We start from the raw sequence: 10,877 nt of genomic DNA, 5'->3' as shown, positions 1-10,877 counted from the left end.
GAGGTTCTGAAAAAGAGTGAATAGCAGACAAAAAAGTACGATAGGAAGCAGAAAAACATGTATTAGACCAACTCAACCTGTTTAGAGGACGACACTCACGAAGAGAATAACGGTGTGCAGCAAGATCAGAGTCGTCAGAAGCAAAAGGAGCAGCAACAAGAGTAGAGACAACTAGTGGTGGAGAGACAGCTGGTGGTGGGGGAGCCTTGCGACGAGAATAGACCAACAACGTAGGAGAAGAAGCAGCCGAAGGAGAAGAAGCAGCCATAGGTAACATAGACGGAGAAGTAGGAGTGACCTTAGGAAGAACAGTGGCGATATACTCATCAGACAGGACCTCAGAAGGAAATGGGTCATTGTGAACCAAATCTTTTTTGGAAACGCGAGCAGTGAGAGGGAAAAGCTGAAAGTAAGACAGACGTTCGAGAAAGACAACATGACGGGAGACATAAAGACGACGAGAGACAGGGTCATAACAACGGTAGCCTTTTTGAGTAGGACTATAACCTAAAAAGACACAGAGGACTGACCGGACACTAAGTTTAGTCCTATCTTTGCGGGGAAGGGGGACAAAACAGGCAGACCCAAACACACGAAGGAGGGAGTAGTTAGGAATTTGAGAGAACAAAGCCTCATAAGGAGACCGACCAGAAAGAATGGGAGTAGGCATGCGATTGAGAAGAAAAGCAGCAGTAAGAACTGCCTCCCCCCAGAATAGAGCCGAAACTAAGGCAGAGAAAAGAAGAGACCTAGTTGTCTCAAGGAGATGACGGTGTTTATGCTCGGCTCGACCATTTTGGGCAGGTGTATCTGTACAGAAAGTTTAGTGGATGGTACCCAAAGTGGCCAAATACTCACAGAACTCATTTTTAAAATATTCCCCACCCAAGTCAGACCATAGGACTTTAATTGTAGACCCAAACTGAGTAGTGATCATGGACTAAAAGGTACGGTAGATTTGATAGAAATCAGACTTATGAGTCATTAGATAAACCGAAGTGTAACGAGTGCAGTCATCTACAAATGACACATAGTATGCAGAACTCCCTTTGGTGAAAACAAGAGAAGGAGCCCAAACTTCAGTCTGAACTAAAGAAAACGGTGTATCAGATATAGAAGTACTTTTACGAAAAGGTAAGGCCGTCATTTTGACAAGTTTACAACCCCGACATTCAGTATGTTCACTAGGAGAAACTTTACCTAAGATACCTGACTGAGCTAAAGACCATAAACGGTCAGCAAACAAATGCCTTAATCTAGAATGCCATAAGTAGAAAGGATTGGACAGAGAATCTAACTGAAAAGAGGAAAAAGCAGTTAGTGAAGTTGTCATAGGTAGATGCAAGCTCTCCGCCACATAGAGGTCTCCAACTCTGCAGCCAGTCTCAATCTGCTGCTTGGACATTCGATCCTGCACAGAACAGATAGAAGAAGAAAAGATAACATCAAAACCAGAGGCATCAAGCTAATTGATAGATAATAAACTGACAGATAATTGAGGAACATAAAGGACAGATGGAATAGAGACAGCAGAGATAGCAGGCAGTAAGATAGACCCAACAGATATAACTGACATACCATACCCATTAGCAGCATTAACAGTAATAGGAACGGGAAGCAGAGTACAATTCTGGAGTAAAGAGAGATGATGAGTCATATGATAAGAGGCACCAGAATCAAAAAGCCAAACAGACGAAGAGATACCTGAAGAAGACCCAAGCAAACCTGAATGAAGAGAGGAAACAATGGAGGCTGATGGAGATGGCTAGGAAGCAGACAGTATATGCTGAAGTTGGTTAATCTGAGCACTCAAGGAAGCCAAGTCAGGATTAGGAGCCAGAGTAGAGACAGTGTATGCAATCGGAGACTGAAAAGAACTTGGAGGTGCAGCTCGGAACTGTGTTAGAGACTACTGAGAAGACGAAGCAGGCAGATGTCTTTTCTTAGGACACTGATACTTCCAATGTCCTATCTGATGGTAGAAAGCACACTCATCTGAGGCTAAAAGCCTCTTCTTGGGCGGGACAAAAGACTGGAGCTGATGAGAAGATGCGATCGACATGACAAACACAGAGAAGGGACCAAAATACAGTAATCTGACCTCGGGGCAAAAAATGCAATAACCAAAAAATATCAGGGTCAGAGTGTAATTATCAGAAACCTTTGGGATCAGATTGTAATAAAGAGGAACATAGAAACATATATGTGAATCAATTTCCACGAGCAGAGAAACAATTCCCACATATGTGACACACAAACCCGAGGCAATGAACCAGAGATCAAACGAGAATTATCGCACGAACCAGAGAACTAGAGAGATCAACAATCGCAATAGGTCAAAGTTGTAAGGAACAGAGACAAAAGTGGTTCCGATTCGCGATAAGTTTCGCAACTAAGGGTTCTGATTCGCGATGAGTCGCAACTGAGAAACGGTTCGATTAGCAGAGACGAAACAGAGGGGTCATGATTCAGACTAGAACATGGTCTCGCGATTCCGGCAAAAGACAGAGAGAAAAGCAACGACGACTGATGAAGCGACGACGACGACAACGGTTGAGAAGCGGCGACAATACTAGGGTTCACGAAGACTGATCGCGACCTTAGGGTTTCGAACACGGCTTTGATACCATGTAAGATTCTAAATAATTTTGTATATTCAATTGTGTAATTTGTTTACAAAGAGTGCATCAATTATATAGTCCTAATCTATGACAGAAAAAGGAAATACAAAGAAAAGGAAATTGCCTAATTCCTAATATACAATATATACAATATATATTCTAACAAGTTTAGTTACTTAAGTCTATTCATTGCGAGAGGTCAAGTCAAAAATTTTATTCTTCTCATGAACTCATCATGTTCAAGAGGTTAATTATTTTTGGAATATACAAACAAAAATTATTATATTAGATTATTTAGAAGGGAAAAAAATTAAGCTAGCCCAAACTTTAAGCACTAAACTCAAGCCCAGGTTCAAAAAAATAATCCGGCCTTAAAACTTATCCCTCCATAACCCTACAGACCTATAATAATCTAACTAGGTAGGTCCATTGGGCAGATAGTCACTCCTATATGACGGTGAATAGTTAAATTAAGCAACCAATACATACTCAGTGTGTGTTAGTTGACCATTTTATTTTATATTTTGAGCCAAATTAGGTTAAATAAGCATAATGACCACAAATATATAATGGTGGCACTATCAAAACCTAACCCTTTCATGTTTTCTCTCTGTCTATTTATTCAAGAACACAACAAAAACAATGCCCAAGTTTCAAACATAAATCTATTGTATTTATCCTAAATACTAACATATACAAAGAGTTGTAGTAAATTACTCATTTTACATTGAATTCCAACATAAGGTTTATTTAGTTTGGTTATAACTAGATGAATATATGCTTTAGAAATGATGCATGCATATAGTTGTTGAGCATGATTGCTATGATTCTATATGCATACGATGTACATCATTTGTGTTTAACCTGTTGGACTAATGTCATACTCAGATAAGGAGGATAAAATCATCTTATTCAAGGTGGTTTAGCCATGTCATGGAGTACCATAGTATCTAACACAAGTCATGGAGTATTGTTATGTTGTGTTGCATGTCCATGATATTGCGATACATTCATTATGTTTTAAAATATATTTACTTTTATTTTGTTGGTTAGTAGCAGTTATCTAGTAATTAGGAATTTTGATTGTATGTGTTCAGATTTTAGTAGGTTTACTAAGTAGGTATCTAATTTATTCTATTTAAATAGGTTGTATTTAATCAATATATACAAAAGGAGGCTGGAATATTTTGTATCGACTTCTTGGTGAAGTTATGGAGGTCTAGCTTTTCTTTAATTGAACTAACAAGAAGTTTTTTCCCTCAAAGTGGGTCTGTTATTGACTTCTTAAGTTCTTTCTTCTTTATTTAATTTATTTATAAAAGGATTTATATCATGTGGTCTCCTTTTCACTCTAGTTTAGTTAATATTCTAATGATTATATAAATTTCCGGTAAGACATCAACCTATATGTATAATTTATTGTGTTGTTCCAGCAATTATTGAAATAAGCAAGTTGTCATATTTTTGTCATACTGCATTACATATAAAGATTGTGCACAATGCACAATTCATGATCTTAGGGACGTCACTGAACCTACTGGCTATGTTTCCACTCAGTGGGCTAGCTAATGAGCTATGTGATGCTTTTATGATTATCTATTCTATTATATAAAGCATAAACCCCATTTGGTGTGATCATTGTCACACTTTGTTTTCTAAGAATGCTCTCCACATCCAATAACCGCCAAATCCAAGTTTTTCTTATTCGTCAAACAGTCCAATATTGCTAACGGTCTTCCACATACATCAAACCATCCAAAAATTAAAATGTAAAATTGCAAATGCATCGCGTTGCACCAACTGCTTTGTTTTCTAAATTTTAACATACAGGTATATATGTAGGATATTTTTCTACAACATATTGTGATGGCATTAAGGATTTGATGAAGTGATAATCATGCCTATATTACAGTCAAAACTTGAAAGTAAAGGCGAAACTAGAAATTTTATGTAGGGGCCATCAAATAATTTTTAAAGTAGGATATAAATTCTTATTGACATCATGTTTTATATTTTCTCTGAAAATCAAGTACATAAGTTTTTGGTGATTTATCAAAATTTTCATTCAGAAAATTCAAAGAAAAATAAATACGAATTAAAACATTTATATTATAGCACCATAATTAAATTCAGTAACCTTTTTGTTCACAAAAATTAAATTCATAATTTGAATAAAAAAATTACATGTGCTATACAGTGTTGGACTTCTGAAAAGTTGTGTTGTTTTTAGATATGACTTCACAATTTAAGAGGACCTCTAGTGTGTTGCAGTCTTCGTCTGAACAACATACTATTATGACACACTTAGAATGAGAGTAGGAGTTTGGGCTGGTAAGGCCAGAAGGGTTGGGCTGGCCTGAGTAGAGGTTGGGATGCTTCTGATTGAAGGTGTTGGTATTTTTGTGATTGAAGGTGATTGGGTCAAAGAGTTAAGAAGTGGGTAGGGCTGTAGATGTTCGGACGGGTAGGGACTAGGTTATAAGACTGATTTGGGCCTGGACTTGTTTAAAAAGTAGAATAAATTAGATGACAAGTGTCTTGGCTAGAGTGAGACCGGTAAGAGTGACAAGTTCGGTGTGGGTTAAGGACATAGGGTCGGTTTTAGGGTGTAGGCTGGGTTGGGTTAGGGTTTAGGATTTGTTCCTTTCATTTCCTCCTTTCTATTGATCAACATCTATGGTGCTGCTGGCAACTGTTGACGAGGATGAACAAAGTCAACTTCCGGTTATGACTCGTCAATGACGAAGATGGTGTGAAGCCAACCCTCCAGTTGGCGATGACGAAGGCAACTAATACTGATGGGTTCCGACAAACGACAATGTCAACTCTAGTTCGTGGATAGCCCTTTGCAGTTGTTGAGCAATGAGATGCTAATGACGATTGGCTAATGACAACACTGGGTGTCATCGATGTGTGGTCATGATGATTGTTTGAGTTCAATGACGACGAAGGTTGAACAGCAATGAGTGGTGTCGGAATGACGACGCCTCTAGCTTAATGTCAAATATTGGTGAAGGGCAGCTGATGATGGAAGCAACTATGCAAAGGAGGGCTATTTAAGTTGGTTTGAACAGCAATGAGTGATATTTTATCTTATTAAGTTGGTTTGTCGGCTATTTTGGCTAAAATAGTCACAAAAAATAAAAAAATAAAAATAATTAACTTAATAAGACAAAATATCACATCTAATCTATAATTATTACATTTTTTCTTTCGCAAAAAAGTTTTAAAAAGCTAAAAACATCAAAAATCCTTTTCAAATCAGGCTTTTTAGCCGTAGGCTAAAATAACCAAAAAAGTCAAAAAGTCATTCCACTACCCAAACGGAGGCTAAAAGTTAGATTTTTATGATTTTTATAAGAGAAAGTATAAAATAATTATAATTTATATCTGATATTTTTGTCATATTAATTTTTTAATCTATTTTATTCTTTTTGTAACTTCTTTAGTCTTTTAACATCTAAAACTAACATGCCAAACAAGGCATTGTAAATTTTATTATTCTATAAAATTGGAAATGTTTTGAATAAATTACAAACACTCTCTGAGATTTACTTAAATTACAAATTACTTCGTATAGTTCTAAAAATTATATTATGTTCCCCAAGATTTCTAATTTCATAACAAATAGGTCTTTTATTAATAAATCATCGAGTAAATTAACAATTTTTAATAATGTTAAAATTTTATTTCAATTAATAATTTAAATAATTTTATTATTGTATAAGTAAACAGGTAGAAATTTCACATTTTCAATTAATTTTGTTAAATGAAAAATTCTGACAGTGAGGCATTTGTAATTTTTCAAATCACAAAGACAATTTATATTTTAAGCAAACCTTAAGGAGTATATTTGTAATTTACCAAAATTTTTTAATAGATTAATAATTATTTCTGAATTAATCCAAATGAGTTTCTTTCCAGCAAAAATCTCCAAAACAGGAAATTCTTGCTGAGAAAAAATTTATTCGGACTAATTCAGCCAACATAAATTCGATGGATATAACAATACTATTTTTAATATTAAGAGCATTTATAACATTGAATTAAATTTTTTAAAAACTTGATGAAACTTTTAATTTGATACCATTCACTCAAATACAAAAATTAAAATTTTCATCAAATTTTTTCACATCTCCGATTGTCTAGAAGAATGTCTGGGCGGATGTGTGGGCAAATATCTTAAAGGTCGTTTGGAACATCCGGTCCAACGAAAACCATTTAAATTTAATGAATAATCAAACCTCTTTCCGTTTGATGAAATATCTACTTTTCTGTATTTGATACCACTTTGACAAAAATGAAGGAATTCAATTTTTAATATTTTTTTTGAAGATAGAATTGAGGATGAAGATGGTCTGAGAGATGTTAATAAAAAATTTATGAAAAAAAGGGAGGGTTTAGTTTAAGAACTGATATTAAGATTTTATAAGATAAATAATATAAAATATCTTTATATGTGACAAATTTAAAAATAAAAATTAATAATATTATTGAGGGTCTTAACTAATAAAAAAAATATTGGATCTCTCCTATTACTAAAAGTTAGGAATGAATATTTTACTAATTTCTCAAAAAAAACAAAAAGAATATATTACTAATTTAATTAGATACCTAATCTTATACTAATTTTATTAATTCTTTCACTAATCTAATGTGGTCACCTTTGGTGGTAAGATTATTTTGCTTTGATCAAATAGGATACAATTATTGATAAAATTGTCAGGTATAAATTATATTATAGAATTAGATGGGATGAAATATTATATATATGACAAAATTTTGAAAACTAAGTTATACTTTTGAATAATAGATGTGAAAAAATCCTATGTTACAGATTTCTTTAATGGTGTGTATCATATGCAATCGAATATAAAATGTGTAATTTTATTACAAAATTTTGTAATATTAATTATAAAGTACACAATCACATTACAATTTTATGTAATAAAATATTCAAAAAAAATATTAATGTAACAAAAGTGGTGGTGGACTGTGTGGGCTGGCCGGAAGAGTGAGAGAGAGAGAGGAAAAAAAAGGGATGAAAATTTATTTTTCAAATAAGTGAAACCAATTAAAAAAATAAGTATATTATAATGACGTATGTATATCAAAATATAAATTTGTTAAATTATATGTGTATGTTTATGTATATAAATAGAAAAAAATACTATGAATCCACCTTTAGGAACTCATTTATCTCGAATGAGTTTGTGTGGTAGATATTAAATTAATGAAATATGAGATTCATGTGTAAAATGAATTTGAACCATTAATTTTTTTTTTTTTTATATGGATAAATTCTGAGTTGATAATGAATTTGCAGTGTTGTTGATACAAATAAATAAAATTTTATTAAATTTTATGTTGCGACATATGCAATACCCATACTATTATTAAGTGAAGGTTTATACTATGGCCTAAATTGGTTTAGTGAAGCCTTCTTCTCCTCATGCCAGATTTGGAATGGTTGCTGTGCGAGGGTGCACAACCACTGCTGTACAGCCAAATGGGCCAATTTCGGGGCTCATTTCGATAATATGAACCGTTCACATTTTAGAATACATCATATAGAAAATACTTACAAAAAATCAAGTTAATTGGATATCGTTTACCTATTCATCCACTCACATTTGTATCTATAAAATAAATAACAATTGTGATTTAAAGTATTAAAATGAATACAATTGTGAGTGGATAAAAGGGTAAACGATGTTCGATTAATTTAATTTTTTATAAGTATATTCTACTTGATGTATTCTAAAATGTAAACGGCTTGGATTATATAAATGGATCTCAAAATGGGACCATTTAGCTGCACAATAGTGGCTACTGTGCATCCCAGCATAACTGCCACTCCAAATTTCCTCATGCCACGTTGCAATTTTATATATGCTAAAATAAAATAAAAAAATTATTATACACAGTATAAGTAAGTTTTGAACCCAAGACATTGGGTATAATTAAAAACATACTTATCACTTAAGCAACATACATATTATGATATTAAATTCTTCCCTATTTATTTTTATTATTAGTTATTTGAATTGCACACGCATCACGTGTGTCACCCGCTAGTAGGAGAATAATTTTATGTCTAAAAAGTTTAACTTAAATAAATAAATATAATTTTAATTATAAATTTATTTTTAAATTGAATATTCACTTTAATAGTCAATATAGTAGGAGAATTAATAAATTAAAATTAAATAATAACTCTAATTATTTAATTCAATTATTTATTTATTTTTCCATTAAAGATATTTATAAATTGAAATTAAAAAAAAATAAAAGTTTAATTAAATATGGGTTTCGACATATCTATAATTAGAAAAAATTACACATAACGTAACTTAAATAAATATTAATGATAACTTTAGGATAAGCTTCCATCCATCTCATCTTTTTATATATTTTCATATTCTTTTTGTAAGTTTCAATCTGAATTCGCATCGATAATCCGAATCGTCTATCTTGTAGGTTTTACAATAAGGGTCATCCATGCAAAAAATTAACTTCATCAAAAAATTATAAATACTGAGAGGGTAATTTTTGGGAAAAATTGGGCCGAGCTGCGAGTTGGGCATCGAGGCCCAAAACGCGTAGGACTAAGTAAGAAGGCCGCAATAGATACTCCGGCCCAGAAGGGCAAAGTTACTCCGGCCTTGGGAAAACAAAGTTACTTCAACCCAAGGAAGTGAAATTACTTCGGCCCAAAGAAGAGTAAGACTACTCCGGTCTGGAGGCAACTCACAGTTAGGTCGGTCTCAGAGTTAGTCCGGACGCAGTATGTTCTGGGAAGACCGGTTTCGGAATTAGTCCGGTCGTGACACACTCTGGTTAAGTCGGTCAGAACTTGTTACTTGGAAGTTTGATCTAAGCATACCAAGGTTGAACAGGGGCAGCCGAAGTAATGAGTTAAAGGAGAAGACCGAGCTAAGGATAGTTCGGCCTTCTCTGTGGCTCAGCATAGCCAGTGTTATTTCGGTCGTGTGGTAGTTCGGCTATGGAGAAAACCATCCCACTTGGTTTAAGCAGTGGGGGAGGGTGTAAAAGGATAAGCATTATCCTTTGGAGTATGAATCCTAGGAGGACTCTGCATGGAGAAATACAAGTCCTACCAGGATTGTGCCACGGGAAACTTATAAAAGCCTACAAGCATCACCTTGGAGGAGGTAATTGAACACAATCTTTCTGAAAACTTAGAGCCTTGTCTATTTGTCAAGTTTTCTGACTTAGGCATCGGAGAGGTTTCCGGCACACACCCGCCGGCTAGCTCACGTTTGTGTTTTCAGGTGACAAAGCGACGTCGTACGGAGGAGCGTGGACTTGGTCAACAGGATTATACGAGGAGAATTATTTCCTCCCCGTACAAATACGAAAATAAATCACATTTTGTTTTATAAAATGACTGGTAAATATAATTAAATTTAAACCGTATATTTTATAAAATGAAATGCGATTTGTTTCTATGTTTATAGTTGTCCGATGAACTTAATTTTTTGCATGGATGATCTTTATTGCAGAGCTTACGAGATAGAAGGTTCGGATCATTAGTGTGGGTCCGAATTAAAATCCATAAAAGAGGTATGAAAAGCTATGGAGAGGAGCTTATCCCGAATCCTGATAACTTGATATAATATTAAGGGAGACTTACGTGTAGGTCCTACTAAGTAGAATTATTGTTCAATAGTTCGTATGATAATTAATGACATTTTTCATCATACACTATTAAAAAACATCACTAATTGTTAATCTTTAGCGACAGTTTAAAAATTTTGTCACAAAAATGTCACTAATTATAAGTTGTAGTGACAGTTTAAAAAAATCGTCACAAAAAAGTCAATAATTTTTAACTTTCAATAAGAGTTTGAAAAATTTGTCACAAAAAAAGTCACTAATGATAAATTTTAGCGACAATTTATTAAAACCATGACAAAAAAGTCATTAATTGTTAATTTTTAGCAACGTATGTAAAAAAAACGTGACAAAAAATTATTTTTAGCGACAATTATAATAGGTTTTATTTTCAACATGACTTGATGGAAATTAAGTCAAACTATTAGAACCTATTAGTAGTTTACTGTAATATTTAAATTATAACGTAACACAATGTTATAAGCACAAAAATAAAGATTTATTAACTTATTTAATTGGTTACTTAATAAAACTAATATTTAAACAAAAATTAATATACAAGAACTTAGGTGTGTATATGGAAACCTATTAATAGAAATTAAAATCAAAATGTAAAAT

This window comes from Camellia sinensis, chromosome 2 (assembly GCF_055761805.1).
Source record: "Camellia sinensis isolate YWXY chromosome 2, ASM5576180v1, whole genome shotgun sequence".
Lineage (NCBI taxonomy): Eukaryota > Viridiplantae > Streptophyta > Magnoliopsida > Ericales > Theaceae > Camellia > Camellia sinensis.
Note: the sequence above shows the minus strand (reverse complement) of the source record.